The following is a 24223-nucleotide window of genomic DNA, read 5'->3' as shown; positions in this document are numbered from 1 at the left end:
GATTATTGGAACTTAATAGCAGGTTCCAGGCCAGTCTGGACTAGAGACCCTAGATTTAAAAAAAAAGTGGTGGTGGCACACACTTTTAACCCCAGCACTCAAGAGGCAGAGGTAGACAGATCTCTGTGAGTTCGAGGCCAGCCTTGTCTACAAGAGCTAGTTCCAGGATAGCTAGGGCTGTTAAACAGAAAAACTCTTTCTTGAAAAATAAAACAAAGCAAAATTTTCCAGATCATTCTAATGCATTGTCAAAGGTAAGAAATCCTTCTTTAAACTCAAGCTTTCTTAATAATACTTAAAAACAGGCAACCTTTTGTTTTCTGAAATGCTGTTTATCCAAATTTCCAGCTATCCCTGTATACTATAGATTGAGTTCAGGTTTCTGAGGGTACCATTCACAGGCCTTCTAGCCTGGCCCTCTGCTCCTCGAATTGCAGTCAGTCCTGGCCCACATTTTATGTCCTGAAGGGCCCCTGTCTTCCTGTTCAGTCTCCTGAATTCTTCTCTGGGAGTTCAAAGCCAGCAAGCTCTATATAGAGAATTCCAGGCTAGCCAGGGCTACATAATGTGACTCTGTTTCAAAGGAAGGAAGGAAGGAAGGAAGAAAGAAAGAAAGGAGCGAGCTCATGATATGTGTATATGTATCTGAATACTGGAAACCTACAGATTCGGAGATAAGGGCCAAGGTTGTGATGATGAGAGCCGTGGTGACCTTTAGATGCGGCACAAACAGAAAGGTCCTATTGCTAGGCTCCTTCATTTTCATTATTATAGTTCAGGGGTCCCTAGAGGCAATTTGTAGGTTGTTACTCATGGTTGCTTGGTAAAAGTTGCTTGCTGTCAAAATCCTGCATGGCCTTTAATCTTTGTTTCGTGCCTTGCTCATCACTAAAATGACAGACCCTTTTGAATGGAATGGAATGCTTGGGACTTTAAGGAATCCAACTGACATTTTTCTCTTTCTTTGAATATAACTCAATAAACAAGTGATCTACTGGAAGGGGAATGTAACCCAACCCATTGAGAAGGGAGAGGAGTAAGTTCCTAAGGGTGAGGACCCACCTCTGGTCTCAGACAACGTCATAGTTTCTAGGAAGTACAGCTGCTTAATTGTTCTTAAACTAGGCATCCTGAATGGCAACCTTTTTACTAATCCCATTCTGGCGCAGGGGATGTGTACATAAGTGAGTCAATTCTCTCACGAATTCCTTTCTGCCTCCTCCACTCCTTGGGTCTATGAAAGTGAGGCCATAGGGACAACTGAGAAGGAAGCCAGGTGCCAAGAGGCATGGAAAGGGACAGGCAGGGTTGCCATTATTCAAGGCCACAAACATTGTCTTTGGAGTCTCTTCTTTGTGATTGTTCCAGGAACTCTCCCTCTTTCTGCTTCCTTATTGCATTTTTTTCTTGGTGCATATGTTTTATGGTCTGAGAATGTCTGTGCAAATAACAATTCAGTAAAAATGACTTCTTATAAGAGCAGGGAACCTACATTTTTCTAGGTATTTTTCTAGGGTCCTACATTTTTCTAAAAAAGACTAACCATTCACGAACACAGGTTAAAGAAGGGCCTGAAATTGTGCAGGTGGTGTTAGAAGGCAGGTGTTTGTCAAATCTGAAAATGGGGGGGGTGGCGCCAAAAATCATTCTGGAATATGGATTTTCTTTAGGAGACTACAGAAAATTTTAAGATTCCCTCTGCCCAGATTGAGTGAAGATGAAGTTAAATTACAGAATTTGACCACATTGGGAACATTGCTTAACTCCCCTATTTTGACATTTTCAGGCTGTAAAAATGGTATGAAAACAGATCCTCTTGAGAAACCTGCAGTTTCGTGCAAAGTCTTAGGCAGTAACTGCACACGATGGGGCTGGCTGTTAGTGGTTGTGACATCTGCAGTTCTGTTCAGAGCCTTAAGTGGTAAATGCACACAGTGGGGCTGGCTGTGAGCTGTTGTGATTATGGGAACAGCAAAGCTGCCAGCCTGGGTGTCTAGGCTGGAATGGTTGCTTGCAGCTGGACCTTGGCAGGCCAGCTGGGGTTAAAATGGTTCAGGGAGGTGGATGTTCCAGATCTCACTAGGCAGTTCTAGAAAAATACTTTTGCTAAAAGGAGGTTGTGAGGGGTGTGGAAACAGTTGTAATCTCCTGGAGGTCTTGGTGTGTACCCTGAAATCATATAGGCTTGTCAGGCCTAGACACAGGTTTCAGGGAATGCCCTGCAAAGACCATTCATCTGGCAAAGAGAATTCATTATTGGGGCCAGAGTCATTATCTTTATTTTTGTAATGTCCTCATTTATAAGGTGTAAAGAGAAGGACTGAAGAAGGCTCCAATAAGGAAATGGATGTGTGCACCAGAACAGGTTTGGGGCTGGTGTATGTAAGCAGAGGGAGCATGTGTTTTATTTGAACATAAAAAGGACTTCTTAAAGCTGGATTCCCTCATATAAACACACTGGGCAACCTGAGATGACAGTAGACTCCCTGGAGAAAACACTGGAGCAGAGTCACAACAGAAGGGAGCACTCAGGACTGTGGTACATGGCAGGGTAGACCAAGGATGTCGCTTAAGGCAATGGAGAAAAGGCCAGGGAAGAGAGAACTGGATAGCTAGAGGAGAGGACTACAAGGATGCTTATGGGGGATGATCACAACCCAGGCAAGTGTGTGGTTTTATTTACTTTCTTCCTATCACCTTCTGATGCAGTAAGAATGACCCTTGTGCTATAGCTGAGATGGAAGATCGTCCGGCCAGAGCTACAGAGCATTGCCTCCAAGTCTGTTCTCTTTCTCTACCATTCAGTCAAGTGAGAAAAGTAGAGGAGGAAAGCAGGTGAGTTTATGCCCCTGGTAAAGAATAGAAAGGGTACTATGGGGTCGGCAGTGGTGGTGCAGGCCTTTAAGCCCAGCACTCTGGAGGCAGAGGCAGGCAGATCTCTGTGAGTTCTTCGCCAGCCTGATCTACAGAGTGAGTTCCAGGACAGCCAGGGCTACACAATAGAACCCTGTCTTCAAACAACAACAACAACAACAACAACAACAACAAAACAAAAAACAACAAAAAAATGAAAGACGGAATATTTGTGTTAGGTACGATAATGGCTACCTAATATACACAAGCCATTGGAACCTGGGAACACTGTCTGTCTGGTGAGTAGGACATTTCAAATGCAATGAAGTCCGTGTCTTGGGATCGAAATCTCCCTGGATATATCAGTGGTTCAAATGAAGTTAAGAGGGTCTCTGAAAGTAAGTCAGGGACAGACGAGAAAGCATAAGGAATTGTCTGCCGCCTGTCCCTGACTCTGAATATTGAAGGAGCTATGGGCCAAAGTACGCAGAAAGCTCCAGGAGCTGTAGCAGGCAGAGTCAGATTTGCCCCTCAACCTACAAAGTTTTCTTAAAATTCTTCTTGAAGCCTTGATTTTGCCCTAGAGACTCACTTGAAACTGTAAGAACTGGGGAATGAATACCTGTAGTCTTCGTGTTCCAGAGGTTAGCATATGGGAATAGTTGTTTCCTCTTCTGATTTTATATTTGGTTTCCATCATGTAAGGAGAGACGTGTTCAGTGCACCTCAGGAACATCTCCTGGGTCTCTGAAAGTCATCATTTGGTGATAGGAATGAGTTCAAAGAGCCAGAAGAAGACTGTGGCAGGTGGAGGAGGGGAGGTCTTTGTCCTTCCTTAAGTAGATCTTGCCAGTCTGAATGGTTCATCACATGAATGTCTTTAAAGAAAATGATCTGTAGCTTTTTATCGGGTGAACTGACATGCTATAGCAACCTGGAATCAATGTCCAATTTCTTTTGACTTGCTGGCATGGGAGGAAGTTCTGAAATCCTTGTTTGGGCTCAGCCTTTTGTGCTTCCCCCAGACTGTCTCCTGCATTGCTGAGGTGGGCAGGCACCCAGTCTCCAGACAGGCTCCTCCCAGTTTGCTGAGGTTTGCAGCTCAGGGCTTGTTGTTGTCTTTCCCTGGCAAGTGGGGCAGTGATAAAACAGCTCTCTCTAAAAGCCTGCTGATGGAGCCGTCCATTCCTTGATGCTCCATTGACTCCTCTGTCCTCCAGGAAGCCACACCTTTCCCAGTCCTCCGAGATCCTGAGAGACTCACAAAGCCATGTGGGGCACTAAATGAGGGAAAATAAACCCAAATCCAGCAAAACCAGGGTAGTGGGTAAGGGTGGGGCAGGTGAGTAGAGCCTGTTGTGATTGCTCTATTCTTAAAGGACCCAGCCTTTTCTCCCCTCCTCCTACTTCTGCTCTTACATTTCATGGCTCTGGGCACAAAGAAACTGGTTTTTGGTTTGGTCCCACCCACGGAGACAATGGGCTATTTTTTTTCAGTAGTCAAAAGCCCTTGTGTCTGATCCTGAAGCAGTGCCAAAGCTCACTGTTTCCTGTTCTGATCCTCTGGGCCAGCTTCCTCTGCAGGTGTGGGGGTGGGGTGAAGTGTCCAGTCAAAGGGAAAGCTGTGGGGACCCTGACCTTTGTGCAGAGGAGAGTCATTCAGGCTGTTGGCAGATGAAACAAGAGCTGGGGGTCAGAACCTGGTCAACTGAGTTCTGACCTTGAATTGAGTAGATTTGCCTCTCCAGGCCTTAGCTGTGACTTCTTTAAGATGAGACTGAAGATGAACTCTGGACTCAGAGCATGACTGCGTGACTGTCAGTGAAGTTTACTCTTCCTCAGTGAGATGTGTGTAACCTCCTGAGCCCGAGGCCCAACCCTCAGTCATGTGCTGCCAATGGGCTGCCTTGTAAGAGGATGGAATGATACTTTTGGGCAGGTCTTATTCTGGACCTCTTAGGTGGGTCCTGCCAAATTGTGGAAATCCAAACTCCCAGTTCTGATGCTTTGGAGGAGTTTGGACTCTTATGAGTGGGGAATCATCAGGGGCTTTAAGTGGGAAGTGAACTCTTTATCTGTTTCTCAGGACATTATGGTAGCTGTGTTCTACAGACAGTCCACCTGAGAGATAGCTCCCAGCCAGGAGGACCAGAAGCCATGAAGCAGAGGGGACGGTGAGGGCCTTTTGGGAATTGGCAGGTCTTAGTGACTAAGAAGGAAAGAAGAGATGGTCACAGGGAAAGGGCTAATGGTGGCTCTGAGCTGTCTGCTTTGCGCTCATGGGTCGCTCAGATAAGGACAAGGGTTCAGATGGCTGGGAATGAGATGTGAACCGAGTTTGGCTTATATTGGATGGGGAACCCATGGGCTCTCTAGCCACAGAGCTGCCAGGCAGCCAGGAGAGACCCATGCTCTGTGAGGCTGAGGGAGAAGAGGGTGAGCGCAGAGGGTCTCTGGTTTTATGGGAATTGCAGGCTTGTCCCCAGTCATAAGACTTGCGACTGTGTGCCTCTCCCAACCTTTTCTTTAGTGATTTAGAGTGATTTGTTTTCAGAATATTACTAGATATTCTTAGCCCGATATCACAAATAAACTACCAGGGAGAGAATGAGAGGAGGGTTGAAGAAAAAACCAAACAAACCAGATGTTCTAGAAAAAAAAATTACAAGGAAGAGGAGAAGATAAAAAAAAATACACACTATAAAATTTTTAATGTTCTTTATAAATCATAAAAAGTCCAGTGTAAATGTGAAGGTCCTGTTGAGAACACAGTGTCCATGAGTCAGATCTAGGTGGGGTGTGACTAGGAGGACAAAGGGAAGTCCCTTAGAAGGATGATGCTGAGCTCTGCAAAGGTTCCTTGCCCTCATCACTCAGTTCATTTGCCCTCCTGTGGAATGAGCTTCATAGTTCACATTACTGCATCAAACAGTCAACAGATGTGTGCATAGCACATGCCTACTGGACACTGTGCTACACTCCATGTTCTCATGTGGTCCTCTCAGTGGCAAATGCACATTTGATGAGCCTCAGTGTACAAAGGAGGTGACTAATTTGATGAGCCTCACTGTGCAGAGGAGGGGACTAAGACAATCATTCGCCGAGGCCTCACAGTTGGTGTGCTCTGGTCAGAGCCTGAAGTCAGGCTGTCTCTCAATAGTTGTACATGGTTTGGCAGTTCTACATTTAAGTGCTTCCTTTTAAAATAGGACAGGTGGGATGCAATAGGGGTTCAACAAGTGTGTAAATGTGTGTGTGTGTTTGTGTGTGTGTGTCAGAGAGAGAGAGAGAGAGAGAGAGAGAGAGAGAGAGAGAGAGAGAGAGAGAGCGAGCCTCCTATTGATTATAGGAAAGACTTCTCCAAGAATGGGGCTCACGTTTGTAAAAATTGAGATCTGTGGGTGTTGCCTTGCACCAGCTGAAGGCAGGGCTCCTCAAACACTGATGTTTGAGACCCACTGAGCTGGCTGACTGGGCTGGAGAAAGCAGTGGGATCTGGGCTTCTTGGGTCTCATTCCTCTGTGAAGTCACCAAGAGGGTCAGTGCTTTAAATGACTGGGCTCTTGAAGGGGTTCAGGGACTTAGTGGGGGGACCCTGCAGACCCTTCCAGATGTCATCTCTCATTCTTAGTTCCATTTCACCCTTCCCTCTTCCACTCTTTCCTGCTCTCTGTGCTTTGTGGGCAGTCTCACTTCTCTGCTTGTCCTTATCACCTGGATAGGAACAAATGTGGGGGAGGGAGAGAAACCATCTCGTACAGGGCTTGGTGTTCAGTGCTGGGTTCCAGGGACACGCCTTTCAGTGGGTTTCGCTGGGCTCCTCTGCACTGGTGTGGAGTTGCATGTGAAGCTTAGCTGCTTCTCAGCATAGGCACTGCAGAAGGTAGTAGACAGGGAACAGTGACATTGCAGCCAGACATGTAAAGCAGAGAGGCTGCTGGGGTAACCACAGGCTGTCTCCCCGTGGTCCCTGGTCAGGCAGTGCAGAAGAGCAGGAGGAATGAGGCATCTTTTCCCTGCTGCCTTGTCCAGTAGCAGTTTGGAGGACAAAGGAGTTCTGTTCCCCCCTTGGATGAGGACTCTATCTATCTATCTATCTATCTATCTATCTATCTATCTATCTATCTATCTATCTATCTATCTATCATCTAACTTATTTATTTATTAAAAATTTTCACCTCCTCCCCGCCTCCCTTTTTCCTCTCCCTTCCCCCTCCCCCTCCCCATCTCTCCCTCCCTCTCTAGTCTTAAGAGCAGTCAGGGTGTCCTGCCCTGTGGGAAGTCCAAGGTCCTCCCCCCTCCATCCAGGTCTGTAAAAGTGAGCATCCAAACAAACCAGGCTCCCACAAAGTCAGTCCATGCAGTAGAATCAAAACCCAGTGCCATTGTCCTTGGCTTCTCAGTCAGCCTTCATTGCCAGCCACATTCAGAGAGTCCAGTTTGATCACATGCTCCATCACTCCCAGTCCAGCTGGCCTTGGTGAGCTCCCATTAGATCAGTTCCACCGTCTCAGTGGGTGGATGTACCCATTGTGGTCCTGACTTCCTTGCTCATGTTCTCCCTCCTATGAGGACACTAGCTTATGCAGTTTATTTACTGTGGTGTTTACCACTCTTGCTTTAGGTGATCCAGAAGGAAAGGGATGCCTGCTTCCGTGTCAGATGAGCTACCAATTTCCTTTGCCACCACACCAGTCCCTCCTCTGTAAATGGTTGGATCTGGGGATCTACTGGAGCGAATGTTTGTGTTCATCTTAGTTCTCCAGTTCACATGCTGTGCTTAGCTGTAAGTAGGCAGGGGCAAGGCGTGCGCTGTCTGAAAGTTGTTTCTGTCCCAGGTGCTGCCTCTCTCTGATGAGAAGATTGAGCTCTGTTAATGTTTGTGACTCTTTGAACAGCTCTGTCTCTGTGAACTGAAAATGACCTTTCTGGTGTGCTGAGGTCTCTCCTGAGGTGGATGGGGCCACTGACCCTGAGAAGGGAGGCACCACTGAAAGTTCCCCACCAATGTACAGACTCCTGATGTTTGGTATACACACGACCTGCCTTGCTGTCCTTTGGATGAAGCACTTGGTTTCCAGAGTGGTTTGTGATAGGTTTTTAAATTTCTTGGCCTGTGGTTTCCCAAAAGAAGCACCAGGAGGTTCTTCTCACTGCCACCACCACCTCTGATTCATATTTTTCCTTCCATTTGAGTCTGGTAAAGATACCAGGTTCCCAACACTCATGTACATTGAAATTGGCAGTTATACTTTTTTGAGTTGGCTAATATTTTCCGGGGAGCTCACATATACGTGAACCCACATAGTATCCTAATGTCTTCTAGCTCACTGTCACTTAAGGGTTTAAGGGGTGTCTAGGTGTTTGCGGGATAGTCAGGGTGTGGGTCAGTGGCAGTTGAGGTGGAGAGGAAATGATTCAGGAGCTATTTCTGTATTTTTGTGCAACTTCCTGATAACTTGCAGGTGGTAGAGGTTGATGTTCAAAATTTCCTTAATCCAAATTGTAGTCTACCTTGTTTCTTCTTGGATGTGTACTGTGGGAAGCACCAGGAAGGTCGAGTTGAAATACCCAGACCTTCCTGAACATTCTGAAAACTCAGAAACTGGGTGTTAACTGTTCTGATCTCACTACCTGTAGGTCTGGGAGTAGGAAGTAGAGGATTTGACAGTTTCTGTGGCAGAAGGAAGATTGGATAAACAGAAAAGGAGTTGGATTTGTGCTTTGTTTCCATGTGCTTAAAGTTAGGCATACCAATCTTTAAAATAATAGTTTTCCTAGGGACGGGAGAGATGACTCAGTGATTCAGGGCACTTGCTACTCTTGTAGAGACCCGGGTTAGAGTCTCAGCACCACCTGGTGACCCACGACCATCCACAGCCCGTTTCAAGGGTCTGATGGCAAAACTCTCATGAACATAAGCTGAACTAAATAAATATAATTTTCTAAAAAAGTTTAACTATTGCTGGGAGTATCATCAGTGATTAGAGTACTTTCCTAACATGTATTGGTTCTTTTTAAAAAAATTTATAGATTTTTATTGAGCTCTACAGTTTTCTCTGCTCCCCTCCCTGCATATTCTCTCCACTTCAACCCTCTGCCAAGGTCCCCATGCTCCCAATTTACTCAGGACATCTTGTCTTTTTCTACTTCCTATGTAGTTTTGATCCATGTATGTCTCTCTTAGGGTCTTCATTGTTGTTTAGGTTTTCTGGGATTGTGAATTGTAGGCTTGTTTTCCTTGCTTTGTGTCTAAAAGCCACTTATGAATGAGAACATATGATATTTGTCTCTCTGGGTCTGGGTTACCTTGCTCAATATGAAGTTTTCTAGATCCATCCATTTGCCTGCAAATCTCAAGATGTTGTTGTTATTATTATTATTATTATTTTCTGTGTAGTACTCCATTGTATAAATGTATCACATTTTCCTTATCCATTTTTCAGTCAAGGGGCATTTAGATCGTTTCCAGGTTCTGGCTATGACAAACAATGCTGCTATGAACATAGTTGAGCACATGTCCTTCTGGTATGATTGATCATCCTTTGGGTATAGAGCCAAAAGTGGTATTGCTGGGTCTTGAGGAAGGTTGTTTCTTAATTTTCTGAGAAATTGCCATACTAATATTCAAAGGGGTTGTACCAGTTTTGCACTCCCACCAACAATGCAGGAGTGTTCCCTTTATCCTACATCTTCTCCATCATAAATTGTCATCAGTGTTTTTGATCTTGGCCATTCTTACAGGTGTAAGTTGGAATCTCAGAGTTGTTTTGATTTGCATTTCTCTGATGGCTAAGGATGGTGAGCATTTTCCTAAGTGTCTTTCAACTGTTTTAGATTCCTCTGTTGAGAGTTCTCTGTTTAGGTCTGTACCCCATTTCTTTTATTGGATTATTTGTTCTTTTGATGATCAATTTCTTGAGTTCTTTGTATATTTTGGAGATCAGACCTCTGTCTGATGTGGGGTTGGTGAAGATCTTTACCCATTCTGTAGGCTGTCGCTTTGTCCTGTTGACTGTGTCCTTTGCTTTACAGAAGCTTTTTCAGTTTCAGGAGGTCCCATTTATTAATTGTTTTTCTCAGTGTCTGTGCTGCTGGAGTTATATTTAGGATGTGGTCTCCTGTGCCAATGCATTCAAGTGTACTTCCCACTTTCTCTTCTATGAGGTTCAGTGTGGGTGGCTTTAGGTTGAGGTCTTTGATTTGGACTGAGTTTTGTGCATGATGATAGATATGGATCCATTTTCATTCTTCTACATGTTGATATCCAGTTATGCTAGCATCATCTGTTGAATATGCTTTCTTTTTTTCTATTTGATATTTTTTCCTTCTTTGTAAAAAATCAGGTATTTTGAAAGTGTGTGGATTAATATCTGGGTCTTTGATTTGGTTCCATTGGACCTCCTGTCTGTTTTAATGCCAATACCAGGCTGTTTTAATTACTGTCGCTCTGTAGTAAAGTTTGAAGACAGGGATTGTGATGCCTCCAGAAGTTCTTTTATTGTACAGGATTGTTTTGGCTATCATGTTAATTCTTTGTTTTCTTTTTTCTTTTTTCTTTTTTTTTTTGCTTTCCCATATGAAGTTGAGTACCGTTCTTTTAAGGTCTGTGAAGAATTTTGCTTGGATTTTGATGGGCATTGCATTGAATCTGTAGTTCAATGGTAAGTTTGCCATTTTTACTATGCTAATTCTACCTACCCAAGAGCATGAGAGATCTTTACATTTTCTGGTGTCTTCTTCAATTTCTTTCTTCAAAGTTCTTGTCATACATTTCTTCCACTTGTTTGGTTAGAGCTACTCCGAGATATTTTATACTATTTGCAGCTATTGTGAAGGGTGATGTTTCTGTGATTTCTTTCTCAACTCATTTATCATCTGAGGGCTACTGATTTTTTTGAGGTAATCTTGTATTCTGCTACATTACTGACAGTGTTTATGAGTTGTAGAAGTTCCTTGGTAGAATTTTTGGGGTCACTTATGTAAACTATCATATCATCAGCAAATAGTGAGAGTTTGACATCTTCTTTTCTGATTTATATCTTTTTGATCTCCTTTTGGTGTCTTATTGCTCTAGCTAAGACATTAAGAACTATATTGAATAGATATGGAGAGAGTGTACAACCTTGTCTTGTTCCTGATTTCAGTAGGATCACTGTGAGTTTCTCTCCATTTAGTTTGATATTGGCTGTTGGCTTGCTTTATATTGCCTTTATTATGTTTATTATGTTCCTTATATCCCTGCTCTCTCCAAGACCTTTATCATGAAGGATATTGTATTTTGTTAAAAGCTTTTTCAGCATCTATTGAGATGATCATGTGGTTTTTATTTTTCAGTTTGTTTATATGGTGGATTATGTTGACAGATTTTCACATGTTGAACCATTCCTTGGATGAAGCCAACTTGATCATGGTGGATGATGGTTCTGATGTGTTCTCGGATTTGATTTGCCAGTATTTTATTGAGTATTTTTGCATCAATGTTCATGAGTGAGATTGGTCTGTAATTCTCTTTCTTATAATGCCTTTATGTGGTTTGAATATCAGGGTAATTGTAGCTTCCTAAAAAGAGTTTGGTAATGTTCCTTATGTTTCTATTGTGTGGAACAATTTGAGGAGTATTGGTAATAGTTCTCCTTTGAAAATCTTGTACAAAACTGAGCTGAAATTATCTGGTCCTGGTCTATTTTGGTTGGGAGACTTTTGATAACTGTCTATTTTTTCACCAGTTATAGGTCTGTTTAATTTGCTTATCTGGTCTTGATTTAATTTTGGTAAGTTATATTTTTCTAGAAATTTGCCCATTTCCTTTATGTTTTCCAGTTTTTTTTTTGAGTACAGGTTTTTGAAATATGACCTGATGATTTTCTGTATTTCCTCACCATCTGTTGTTATGTCCTTCTTTTAATATCTGATTTTTTAATTTGGATAATCTCTTCCTGCCTTTTGTTTAGTTTGGATAAAGGTTTGTCCATTTTGTTGATTTTCTCGAAGAATCAACTCTGTCTCATTGATGCTTTGTATTATTTTTTTTCTGTTTTGTTGATTTAAGCTCTCAATTTGATTATTTCCTATCATCTAGTTCTCTTGGGTGAGTTTGCTTCTTTTTGTTCTAAAGTTTTCTTTTTTTTCAAAGTTTATTAAATTATGAAAGTTTCCATTTCCGCCCCTCCTCCCAACACCCTCCCACTCCCCCCTTCCCCCTCCTTCTCCCTCTCCATCCCTAAGAGCAGTCAGGGCTTCCAGCTCTGTGGGAAGTTCAAGTTCCTCCCCGCTCCCTCCAGGTCCAGGAAGGTGAGTATCCAAACAGACTGGATCCCAAAAATCCAGTATATGCAGAGGAAACAAGTCCCAGTGTCATTGTCAGTGGCTTTTCAGAAAGGCTCCTGGCCAGCCACATTCAGAGAATCCGGCCACATTCAGAAAATCTGGTTGGATCACGTGCTCGTTCAGTCCCAGTACAACTGGCCTTGGTGAACTCTCATTAGCTCAGTCCCCCTGTATCAGTGGGTGATCGCACCCCTCGCGATCCTGAGTTTCTTTTTTTCATATTCTTCCTCCTTCTGCTCCTCATTTGGACCATGGGGGGCTCAGTCCGGTGCTCCAATGTGGGTCTCCATCTGTATCGCCATCCATCGTCGGATGAAGGATCTATGGTGATAAGCAAAATCTTCATCAGTATGGTTATAGGCCAAGGCCGATTCAGGCACCCTCTCCTCTCTCCAGAGAACAATCTGGGGGTCTCTCCTTGGACCTGGGATCCCATTTATAATCAAGTCTCTTGTAAACCCTAAAATGACTCCCTAAGTTGAGATATATTCTTCCCTGATCCCATATCCATCCTTCCTCCCTCCCCTCATCTATGTCCCCCGATTTTCCCCCATTCCTCCCCTACTCCCTTCTCTCTAACCCTCTCCCCTTCCAAAAACCCTCCCACCCCCCCCCCCCCATGCACCCGAGGTTACCTGGGACTCTTGTCTATTTCCAATCTCCAGGAGGATAAGTACATGATTTTCTTCAGGTTCATCTTCTTATTTAGCTTCTCTAGGATCTCGAATAATAGGTTCAAAGACCTTTAATTATGGCTAGAATCCACTTATGAGTGAATACATACCATATTCCTCTTTTTGGGTCTGGCTTACCTCACTCAGTAAAGCATTTTCTATGTCCATCCATTTGCATGCAAAGTTCAAGATGTCATTGTTTTTTACCGCTGAGTAAAACTCTAGTGTATATATGTTCCACACCTTCTTTAACCATTCTTCTATTGAGGGGCACCTAGGTTGTTTCCAGATTCTGGCTATTACAAATAGTGCTGCTATGAATATAGTTGAACAAATGCTTTTGTGGTATTATAGGGCATCTCTTGGGTATAGTCCCAAGAGTGGAATTGCTGGATCTTGAGGGAGGCTGACTCCCAGTTTCCTGAGAAACCGCCACACTGATTTCCACAGTGGTTGCACAAGTTTGCATTCCCACCAACAATGATGAGAGTTCCCCTCTCTCCACATCCTCTCCAGCATAGGCTATCATTGGTGTTTTTGACTTTAGCTAATCTGATCGGTGTAAAATGGTATCTCATAGTTGTTTTGATTTGCATTTTCCTGATCGCTAAGGATGTTGAGCATGACCTTAAGTGTCTTTGGGCCATTCGGAGTTCTTCTGTTGAGAATTCTCTGTTCAGATCAGCACCCCATTTTTTAATTGGGTTAATTAGAGTTTTAGTGTCTATTTTCTTGAGTTCTTTGTATATTTTGGAGATCAGGCCTTTATCTGATGAGGGGTTGGTGAAGATCTTCTCCCAGTCAGAAGGTAGCCTTTTTGTCTTACTGACAGTGTCCTTTGCTTTACAGAAGCTTCTCAGTTTCAGGAGGTCCCATTTATTCATTGATTCTCTTATTGTCTGTGCTACTGGGGTTCTACCTAGGAAGTGGTCTCCTGTGCCCATGTCTTGTAGACTACTTCCCACTTTCTCTTCTATCAGGTTCAAAGTGGTCAGATTAATGTTGATGTCTTTAATCCATTTGGACTTGATTTTTGTGCATGGTGATAGATATGGATCTACTTTCATTATTCTACAGGTTGACATCCAGTTATGCCAGCACCATTTGTTAAAGATGCTTTCCTTCTTCCATTGCATACCTTTAGCCCCCTTGTCGAAAATCAAGTGTTCATAGGTTTGTGGGTTAATATCCGGGTCTTCTATTTGATTCCATAGGTCGACTTCTCTGTTCTTATGCCAGTACCAAGCTGTTTTCAATACTGTAGCTGTGTAATAGAGTTTGAAGTCAGGGATGGTTATACCTCCAGATGTTCTGTTATTATATAAGATTGTTTTGGCTATCCTGGGTTTTTTGTTTTTCCATATAAAATTAATTATTATTCTCTCAATGTCTGTGAAGAAGTTTGATGGGATTTTGATGGGGATTGCATTGAATCTATAGATTGCTCTTGGTAGGATTGCCATTTTCACTATGTTGATCTTCCCAATCCAAGAGCAAGGGAGATCTTTCCATTTTCTGGTATCCTCCTCAATTTCTTTCTTCAAAGACTTAAAGTTCTTGTCAAATAGGTCTTTCACTTCCTTGGTCAGAGTTATCCCAAGATATTTTATGCTATTTGTGGCTATCGTGAAAGGTGAAGTTTCTCTGATTTCCCTCCCTGCTTCTTTATCCTTTGAGTATAGGAGAGCAACCGATTTTTTGGAGTTGATCTTGTATCCTGCCACATTACTAAAGGTGTTTATCAGCTGTAGGAGTTTTTTGGTAGAGTTTTTGGGGTCGCTCATGTATACTTTCATATCGTCTGCAAATAATGAGAGTTTAACTTCTTCCTTTCCAATTTGAATCCCCTTGATCCCCTTATGTTGTCGTAGTGCTACTGCTAGAACTTCTAGCACTATATTGAAGAGGTATGGGGAGAGTGGACAGCCTTGTCTTGTTCCTGATTTCAATGGAATGGCTTTGAGTTCCTCTCCGTTCAGTTTGATGTTAGCTGTCGGCTTGCTGTAAATAGCTTTTATTATATTTAGGTATGATCCTTGTATCCCCAATCTCTCCAACAACTTTACATAAAGGCGTGTTGAATTTTGTCAAATGCTTTTCCAGCATCCAATGAAATGATCATATGGTTTTTTCTTTCAGTTTATTTATATGATGGGTTACATTGATGGATTTGCTTATGTTGAACCAGCCCTGCATCTCTGGAATGAAGCCTACTTGATCATAATGGATAATTTTTCTAATGTGTTCTTGGAATTGGTTTGCCAGGATTTTGTTGAGAATTTTCGCGTCGATGTTCATGAGTGAGATTGGCCTGTAATTCTCTTTCTTGGTTGTGTCTTTATGTGGTTTTGGTATCAGGGTAACTGTAGTTTCATAAAAGGAGTTTGGCAATGACTCTTCTGTTTCTATTTTGTGAAATACCTTAAGGAGTATAGGTATCAGCTCTTCTTGAAAGTTCTGGTAGAATTCTGCATTGAAACTATCTGGCCCTGGGCTTTTTTTGGTCGGGAGGTTTTTGATAACCGCTTCTAATTCTTCGCGACTAACAGGTCTATTTAGATTGTTCACCTGGTCTTGAGTTAACTTTGGTAAATGGTATTTATCTAAAAACCAATCCATTTCTCGTACATTTTTCAACTTTGTGGCATATAAACTTTCGTTGTAAGATCTAATGATTCTCTGAATTTCCTCTGTGTCTGTGGTTATGTCCCCCTTTTCATTTCTGATCTTATTAATTTGAGTGTTCTCTCTCTGCTGTTTGATTAGTTTGGCTAGGGGTTTGTCAATCTTGTTGATTTTCTCCAAGAACCAACTTTTTGTTTCGTTGATATTTTGGATTGTTTTCTGTGTTTCTATTTTGTTGATTTCAGGCCTCAGTTTGATTATTTCCAGTCTTCTACTCCTCCTGGGAGAGTCTGCTTCTTTTTTTTCCAGAGCTTTCAGGTGTGCTGTTAAGTCTCCAATATGTGCTTTCTCCGTTTTCTTTAATTGGGCACTTATTGCTATGAACTTTCCTCTTTGCACTGCTTTCATTGTGTCCCATATTTGAGTATGTTGTGTCTTTATTTTCATTAAATTCAAGGAAGACTTTAACTTCTTTCTTTATTTCTTCCTTGACCCAGGGATGATTCAGTAGTTGACTATTCAACTTCCACACGTTTGTAGGCTTTCTGGTATTAGAATTGTTATTGAATTCTAACTTTATTCCGTGGTGGTCCGACAAGACACAGGTGGTTACTAATATTTTTTTTGTATCTATGGAAGTTTGCTTTGTTACCGAGTATGTGGTCAATTTTTGAGAAGGTTCCATGACCTGCAGAGAAGAAGGTATATTCTTTCCTTTTTGGGTGGAATGTTCTATAGATATTTGTTAAGTCCATTTGATTCATTACCTCTAGTAATTCTCTTATTTCTCTGTTGAGTTTCTGTTTGATTGACCTGTCCATTGGTGAGAGAGGTGTGTTGAGGTCTCCTACTATTAGTGTGTGTGGTTTGATGACTGCCTTGAGTTCTAAAAGTTTTTCTTTTACATAAGTGGGTGCTTTTACATTAGGGGCATAGTTATTCAGGATTGAGACTTTCTCCTGATTAATTGTTCCTGCTATGAGTATGAAATGTCCATCTCCATCTCTTCTGATTGATTTTAGTTTGAAGTCAGTTTTGTTAGATATTAGAATGGCCACGCCTGCTTGTTTCTTAGGTCCGTTTGCTTGGAAAACCTTTTCCCAACCCTTTACTCTGAGTAGATGTCTATCTTTGTGGTTGAGGTGTGTTTCTTGTAAACAGTAGAATGTTGGATCCTGTTTTCGTATCCAATCTCTTAGTTTGTGCCTTTTTATAGGTGAATTGAGTCCATTAATATTAAGTGATATTAATGACCAGTGGTTGTTGATTCCGGTTATTATTTTTGTGTGTGTGTGTGTAGTAGAGTTTGTGTGTTTCTCTTCTTTGAGTTGTGGTTGTGAAGGGTCGCTAAATGTCTGGGTTATTGTAGGCAGTGATGGCAATGTTGGATTCTTTGGGTTGCGATTTTCCTTCTATTACTTTCTGTAAGGCTGGATTTGTGGCTACGAATTGTTTAAATTTATTTTTATCCTGGAATATTTTGTTTTCTCCGTTGATAGTGAATGATAGCTTGGCTGGGAATAGTAGTCTGGGTTTGCATCCATGGTCTCTTAGTTTCTGCAGTACCTCTATCCAAGTTCTTCTGGCTTTCATGGTTTCCACAGAGAAGTCCGGTGTAAGCCTGATAGGTTTACCTTCATAAGTTACTTGACCTTTTTCCTTTGCAGCTCTTAATATTCTTTCTTTAATCTGTATGTTTTGTGCTTTGATTATTATATGGCGAGGGGATGTTTTTTTTTTTTTATGATCCAGTCTATTCGGTGTTCTGTATGCTTCTTGAACCTTCATAGGAATATCGTTCTTTAGGTGGGGAAAGTTTTCTTCTATAATTTTGTTGAATATATTTTCTGGGCCTTTGATTTGCAGTTCTTCTCCTTCTTCAATCCCTATTATTCTTAGATTTGGTTTTTTTATTGTTTCCCAGATTTCCTGAATGTTTTGTGAAGAGATTTTGTTGGATTTGCCGTTTTCTTTGACCAGAGCATTTATTTTCTCTATGGTGTCTTCAGAATCTGAGATTCATTCTTCTATCTCTTGTATTCTTTTGGTTATGCTTGATTCTGTAGTCTCCGTTTGTTTACCTAGGTTTTCCATATCCAGCCGGTTCTCGGTTTGTGTTTTCTTCATTGCCTCCATTTCAGTTTTCAATTCTTGAACTGTTTCCTTTACCTGTTTGATTGTTTTTTCTTGGTTTCTCAGGGTATCATTCACGGATTTACTTATTTCTTCAAACTTTTTGTTTTATTTCTCATCCATTTCTATACTCATTTCTTCAAACTTTTTGTTATATTTCTCATCCAATTCTTTAAGGGAGTTATTCATATCCTGTTTAAGGGACTCTATTGCTTTCATAATGGCACTTTTTCCCACTTCTTCTGGGTTAAGGTGTTCAAGTCCTTCTATTGTAGGTTCCTTGGGATCTGGTGTTTTCATGTTGTTTTTCAGATTGTTGGATGAGGTCTTGCCTTGGCGTCTGCCCATCTCTTACTTCAAATGCTCTCTATTGGAACTTCTGGTACTGGGTCATGTTCCCTTCTTGGACAGGGGCTTCACTGACAGAATGCCCACCTTTCCTCAGGCAGGCTATTGAAGCATAGGCACTCCCTCTTTCTGGGATGCGCCTACAGAGCAAGCCCAGCGTGCAAAGCAGCTGAGCTGGGGAAATTTTATGGCCCCAGGGGGAAGGGAGAAATATAGGAATTTGTACCTGGATGGGAGCTGGGATGGCAGGCGGGAGGGGGGAGCCAGCACTGCAGGGTGACCTGGGAGTCTATGTGGTCGGGGAAAGCCCAAGCTCCTCCTCACCGGGACCCTGCCACGGGCCCGAAGCAAACTCATCCCTCCGATGGCCTTCTGCTAGAAGTCAGCTTCTAAAGTTTTCAAATGTTCTGTTAATTCACTAGTGTGGGATTTTCCCAGATTCTTTATGTAGGCATTTAGTACTGTGAACTTTCCTCTTAACACTGCTTTCATTGTGTTCCTTAAATTTGGGTATTTTATGTGGTCATTTTCATAGAATTGTAGGAAGTCTTTAATTTCTCCTGTTATTTCTTTCTCAACCCATTCATGATTCAGGTAAGCATTGTTTAATTTCCATGTGTTTTTTGGCTTTCTGAAATTAGTATTTCTGTTGAATTCTAGTTTTAAGCTATGGTGATCTGATAAGATATATGGGGTTATTCCATTTTTTTCATATCTGTTGAGGTTTTTTTTTTTGTTACCAAGTATGTGGTCAGTTTTTGAGAAGGTTCCATGAGGTGCTGAGAAGAACCTCATGAACATTCTTTCATGTTTGGATGGAATATTCTATAGATGTCTGTTAAGTCCATTTGAGTCATAACAACTGTTAGTTCTCTTATTTCTCTGCTCATTTTTTGTCTGACTGACATGTTCAGTGGTGAGAGTGGAGTGTTGAAGTCTCTCACTATTAGTGTGTGGGGTTTAATGTATGATTTAGATTTTAGAAGCGTTTCTTTTACATATGAAGGTGCCCTTGTATTTGAGGCACAGATACTCAGTATTGAGATTTCCTCTTGATGAATTTTTCTTGTGACTAATATGAAATGTCCTTCTTTGTCTCTTTTGATTGATTTTTAGCTTGAAGTCTATTTTGTTAGATATTAGGATAGCTACATCTGCTTGTTTCTTATGTCTGTTTGATTGGAAAATTTTTTCCCACCTCTTTACTCTGAGGTGATGTCTGTCTTTGAGGTTGAGGTGTGTTTCTTATATGTAGAAGAAGGTATGTATTCTGTTTTTGTATCCAATCTGTTAGCCTGTATCTTTTTATAGGTGAGTTGAGTCCATTTCCATTAAGTGATATTAATGACCAGTGATTGTTATCTCCTGTTAATTTAATTTTCATTGTTGACGATGTTAATTTGTGCGTTTTTCCCTTCTTTGGTATTTGCTGCTATGAGACCACCATCTATGTTTTTGTTTATGTAGCCACCATCTTTGTGTTGGAGTTTTCCTTCTAGTATTTTGTATAGGGCTGCGTTTGTGGGTTGGTATTGGTTAAATCTGGTTTTGTCACGGAATATCTTGTTTTGTCCTTCTATGGTGAATGAAAATTTTTCTGGGTATAGTAGTCTGGGCTGGCATCCGTGGCCTCCTAATAAGTGTGGCATAATGCTTGACTACCACTTTCTGGCTTTCATTGTCTCCAGTGAGAAATCAGGTGTAATTCTTATAGGTCTGCCTTTATATGTTACTTGGTCTTTTTCCTTTGCAGGTCTTAATATTCTTTCTTTATTCTGTATATTTAGTGTTTTGATTATTATGTGGTGAGGGGAATTTTCTTTTGATTCAGTCTGTTTATTGTTCTGTTTGCTTCTTGTATCTTTATATGCATATCTTTCTTTAGGTTAGGGAAGTTTTCTTCTATGATTTTGTTAAATATATTTTCTGTTATTTTGAGTTGAACTTCTCCTTCTTCTATACATATTATTCTTAGGTTTGGTGTTTTTATGGTGCCCCATATTTCCTGGATATTTTGGTTTAAGCTTTTGTTAGATTTCATATTTTCTTTGATGGATGAGTCTATTTCCTCTATTGTATCTTCAGCGCTTGAGATTCTCTCTTCCCTCTCTTGCATTCTGCTCTTTATGCTTGTGTTTGTGATTCCTAATCGTTTTCTCATTTCTGTTTCTATAATTTCCTTTGTTTTTGTTTTATTTATTGTCTCTATTTCAGTTTTTAAGTCTTGAATAGTTTCTTTCATATGTTTGATTGCTTTTTCTTGGTTTTCTCTAAAGGATTTGCTGATGTCTTCCATTTTTTGTTTCTCTTTTCCTCCATTTCTTTGAGGGAATTTCTTATTTCCTCTTTAAGAGTTTCAAACATTCTCCTGATGTTATTTTTCACCGCATTTTCTTCCACTTCATCTATATTTGGTAGTTCAAGTCTGGCTGCTGTAGGGTCTCTAGTTTTTACTGTTGTCATTCTGCTCTTTGTGGTGTTGCGTGTGTTCTTACCTTGAGTACTCATCTTTTCCTCTCATTGGTGTGGTTGGGGTTGTCTGTGATTCTGTTGATTAATCTTCTAGGGGCCAGTGAATTCAAGGCTCAGATGGTTGTTTGTCATGGTACAGTCAGTGCCACAGTTCTAGTTACCCCGTTGATCACTCTGTGTTACTGGAGATCACTCAGTGCTCCTGGGCTTTGCTCTGCTCCCGTGGTGTTTGTTGTCTCAGGCCTACTCTAGCCTAGGTTGTCAGCTCAGACCTTTTTCTGTAAGAATCCCTGGTCTGAATCTGCTCATGCAGAGGTCCCTGGCTTGGGGTGGTCCTGTAAAGGTCTCTGACTCTTATCTACTCCCTCAGATATCTGAGACTCGGGTGTGCCCAGACCCACAGAGAACCTGGCTTAGGCCTACTCCCTCAGAGGTCCCATACTCATGCCAGGACCCATAGAGGTTTCTGGTTCCTGCCTACTTCCTTAGATATCCCGGACCGAGGCCTGGATCCACTGAGGCCCTGGCTCAGGCCTACTCCCTCAGAGGTCCCAGACTCACGCCTAGACCCGCAGAGATCTCTGGTTCCTGCCTACTTGTTCAGAGGTTTTAGACTGGTGCCCAGACCTGCAGAGGTCCTGGCTCAGGCCTAATTCCTCTGAGTCCTAGACTCACGCCCAGACCCACAGGGGTCCTGGCTCAGGTCTACTCTCTTGAAGGTTCCAGATTCATGCCTGAACCCACAGTGGTTTCTGGCTCTGACCCACTCACTCAGTGATTGCTCCCCATACCTGCTCCTGTGAAGTTTGCTGTCTCAGATCTGCTCTGGCCCAGGTCACTGACTCAGTTCAGCCTCTGCAAATATCCCTGGTCTGGTTCTGGCACTTTCAGGCCTGCTCTGGTATAGGTAGCTGGCTTATTCCCTCTCTGCTCCCATGGAAGTCACCACCTTAGGTGATCTTGCCTAGGTCACTGGCCCAGTCCTGCTTCCGCAAATGACCCTGACCTGGATTCACTTCTGCTCTCATGGAGTTAACTGTCCCAGGCCTGCTCAGGCCCAGGTCACTGGCTCAATCCTGCTCTTCTGGATTTCACTGCCTCAGATTTGCTCTGGCCTAGGTTGCTGGCTCCATCTTGCTCCTGTGGAGTTCACTGCCTCAGTAGGTTCTTAGGTTTGATCTCAGCTCTACCATAAAGTAAAACTTTTAGCCTTGAACCTTGAAAGATGAACTGGTGCCATGGTCTTTTCTGATATTCTCATACTGAGCCCTCTCTATCACACTAAGGTGCCATGAAGCTGGACACTTCCTCCCCCACCCCATTTTAAAGATTTCATGATGTTGTTTAGTGCCTTCATCCTTTTACTTCCTTAGATACTCATTTTAGCCTGTTACCACCTAGGTAAAACCACAGAAGGCAAGGTAAGTAAAATCTTTCTGGACCTCATATTTATTTTTTTTCTTTTTGTTTATCAAGGCAGGTTTTTTTTTTCTTCCCCAATGTAGCCCTGGCTGTCCTGGAACTCACTCTATAGATCAGGCTAGCTTTGAACTCAGAGATCTGTCTGTCTCTGCTTCCAGAGTGCTGGGATTAAAGGTGTGACTCACCACGTCCTGGATTTGACCCTCAAATACTTGTGCTGTTTGTAGGTCCTTTGAATTTCCGTGTCTCTAGGGTGATCCTGGGATTGGTTCTAATCTGAGTCTGTTGTAACCCTTTGACCAGTGTAATTGCTCCTTAAATAACACTCAGCCTTGGGAAGGGAGGGAGTCCACATACTGGGTGTTGAGGGCCTTTGGAATCAGGTGGACTGCACATGGATTTAATTCTACTTCGTGTTTTTTAACAGTGGGCAGTTGGTATGGACTCTGAGAGCCTCAGTTCCAGGAGCTACAACATGATGAAGAGACCACCCCCCCAAACTGTTCTGGTAACTGACTGGGAGCAAGCATTAGACAGCAAATGGATCATCAGCATCTCTAGAGATGAACTGTTATTGATGTCAGTTTTCTTTTTTAATAAATAAATAAATTAATTAAAAAATTCCACCTCTTCCCTGCCTCCCTTTTCCCTCCCCATCCCCACCTCCCCCTCCCTCTCTACTCTTAAGAGCAGTCAGGGTTCCCTGCCCCGTGGGAAGTCCAAGGTCCTCCTCCCTCCATACAGGTTTATAAAGGTGAGCATCCAAACAAACCAGGCTCCCACAAAGTCAGTCCATGCAGTAGAATCAAAACCCATTGCCATTGTCCTTGGCTTCTCAGTCAGTCTTCATTGCCAGCTACATTCAGAGTGTCCATTTTGATCACATGCTCCATCACTCCCAGTCCAGCTGGCCTTGGTGAGCACCCATTAGATCAGTCCCACTGTCTCAGTGGGTGGACGCACCCCTCGTGATCCTGACTTCCTTGCTCACGTTCTCCCTTCTTCTGCTCCTCATTTGGACCTAGGGAGTTAAGTCCAGTGCTCCAATGTGGGTCTCTGTCTGTATCTCCACCCATCGCCAGATGAAGGTTTTATGGTAATATGCAAAATATTCATCAGTATGGCTATGGGACAAGGCCAGTTCAGGCACCCTCTCCTCTGCTGCTCAGGGAAAAATCTGAGGACCTCTCCTTGGACCTGGGAACCCCTCTAGAATCAAGTCTCTTGCAAACCCTAAAATGACTCCCTTAGTTGAGATATTTACTTCCCTGCTCCCATATCCATACTTCCTCCATCCCACCCATCCTATTCCTCCAAGCTATCCCGAATCCTCCCCTTCTCCCTTCTCTCTACCCATTTCCCCTTACATCCACCCTCCACCCCCCCTCCACCGTGCACCCAAGTTTTGCCTGGCAATCTTGTCTACTTCCAATATCCAGGAGGATAACTATATGATTTTTTTTAGGTTCACTTTCTTATTTAGCTTCTCTAGGATAATGAATTATCCTAGGCTCAATTTGAATTAAAGGCTCAAAGACCTTTAATTATGGCTAGAATCCACTTATGAGTGAGTACATACCATATTCCTCTTTTTGGATCTGGGTTACCTCACGCAGTAAAGCGTTTTCTATTTCCATCCATTTGCATGCAAAATTCAAGATGTCATTGTTTTTTAGCGCTGAGTAAAACTCTAATGTGTATATGTTCCACACCTTCTTTAACCATTCTTCTATTGAGGGGCACCTAGGTTGTTTCCATGTTCTGGCTATTACAAATAGTGCTGCTATGAACATAGTTGAACAAATGCTTTTGTAGTATGATAGGGCATCTCTTGAGTATATTCCCAAAAGTGGAATTGCTGGGTCCTGAGGGAGGTTGACTCCCAGTTTCCTGAGAAACTGCCACACTGATTTCCACAGTGGCTGCACCAGTTTGCATTCCCACCAACAATGGATGCGTATTCCCCTCACTCCACATCCTCTCCAGCATACGCTATTATTGGTGTTTTTGATTTTAGCTATCCTGACAGGTGTAAGATGGTATCTCAAAGCTGTTTTGATTTGCATTTCCCTGATCGCTAAGAAGGTTGAGCATGACCTTAAGTGTCTTTTGGCCATTCGAAGTTCTTCTGTTGAGAATTCTCTGTTCAGTTCAGTACCCCATTTTTTAATTGGGTTAATTAGAGTTTTAGTGTCTATTTTCTTGAGTTCTTTGTATATTTTGGAGATCAGACCTTTGTCTGATGAGGGGTTGGTGAAGATCTTCTCCAAGTCAGAAGGTAGCCTTTTTCTCTTACTGACAGTGTCCTTTGCTTTACAGAAGCTTCTCAGTTTCAGGAGGTCCCATTTATTCATTGTTTTTCTTAT

At 42.2% G+C, this 24223-nt stretch overlaps 1 long non-coding RNA gene across 2 annotated transcripts; it reads left to right on the top strand.

Annotated features, from left to right (window-relative positions):
- Positions 1-1692: 1692 nt before the first annotated feature.
- LOC125404526 (uncharacterized) lies at positions 1693-22481 on the top strand. 2 transcript variants are annotated; one of them, XR_015738305.1, is made up of 3 exons: positions 1693-2661; positions 10439-10517; positions 22285-22481. It is a non-coding gene; the product is annotated as an uncharacterized LOC125404526 (long non-coding RNA). The 2 variants fall into 2 exon arrangements; XR_015003461.2 differs by lacking the exon at positions 10439-10517 and adding an exon at positions 2710-2835 and having other exon boundaries at positions 2341-2539.
- The last annotated feature ends 1742 nt before the right edge of the window (positions 22482-24223 follow it).

The sequence above is a fragment of the Myodes glareolus genome, chromosome 1 (genome assembly GCF_982192425.1).
Source record: "Myodes glareolus chromosome 1, mMyoGla1.1, whole genome shotgun sequence".
Classification (NCBI taxonomy): Eukaryota; Metazoa; Chordata; class Mammalia; order Rodentia; family Cricetidae; genus Myodes; species Myodes glareolus.
The sequence above is the reverse complement of the archived record's forward strand: the minus strand, read 5'-3'. Positions and strand labels throughout refer to the sequence as shown.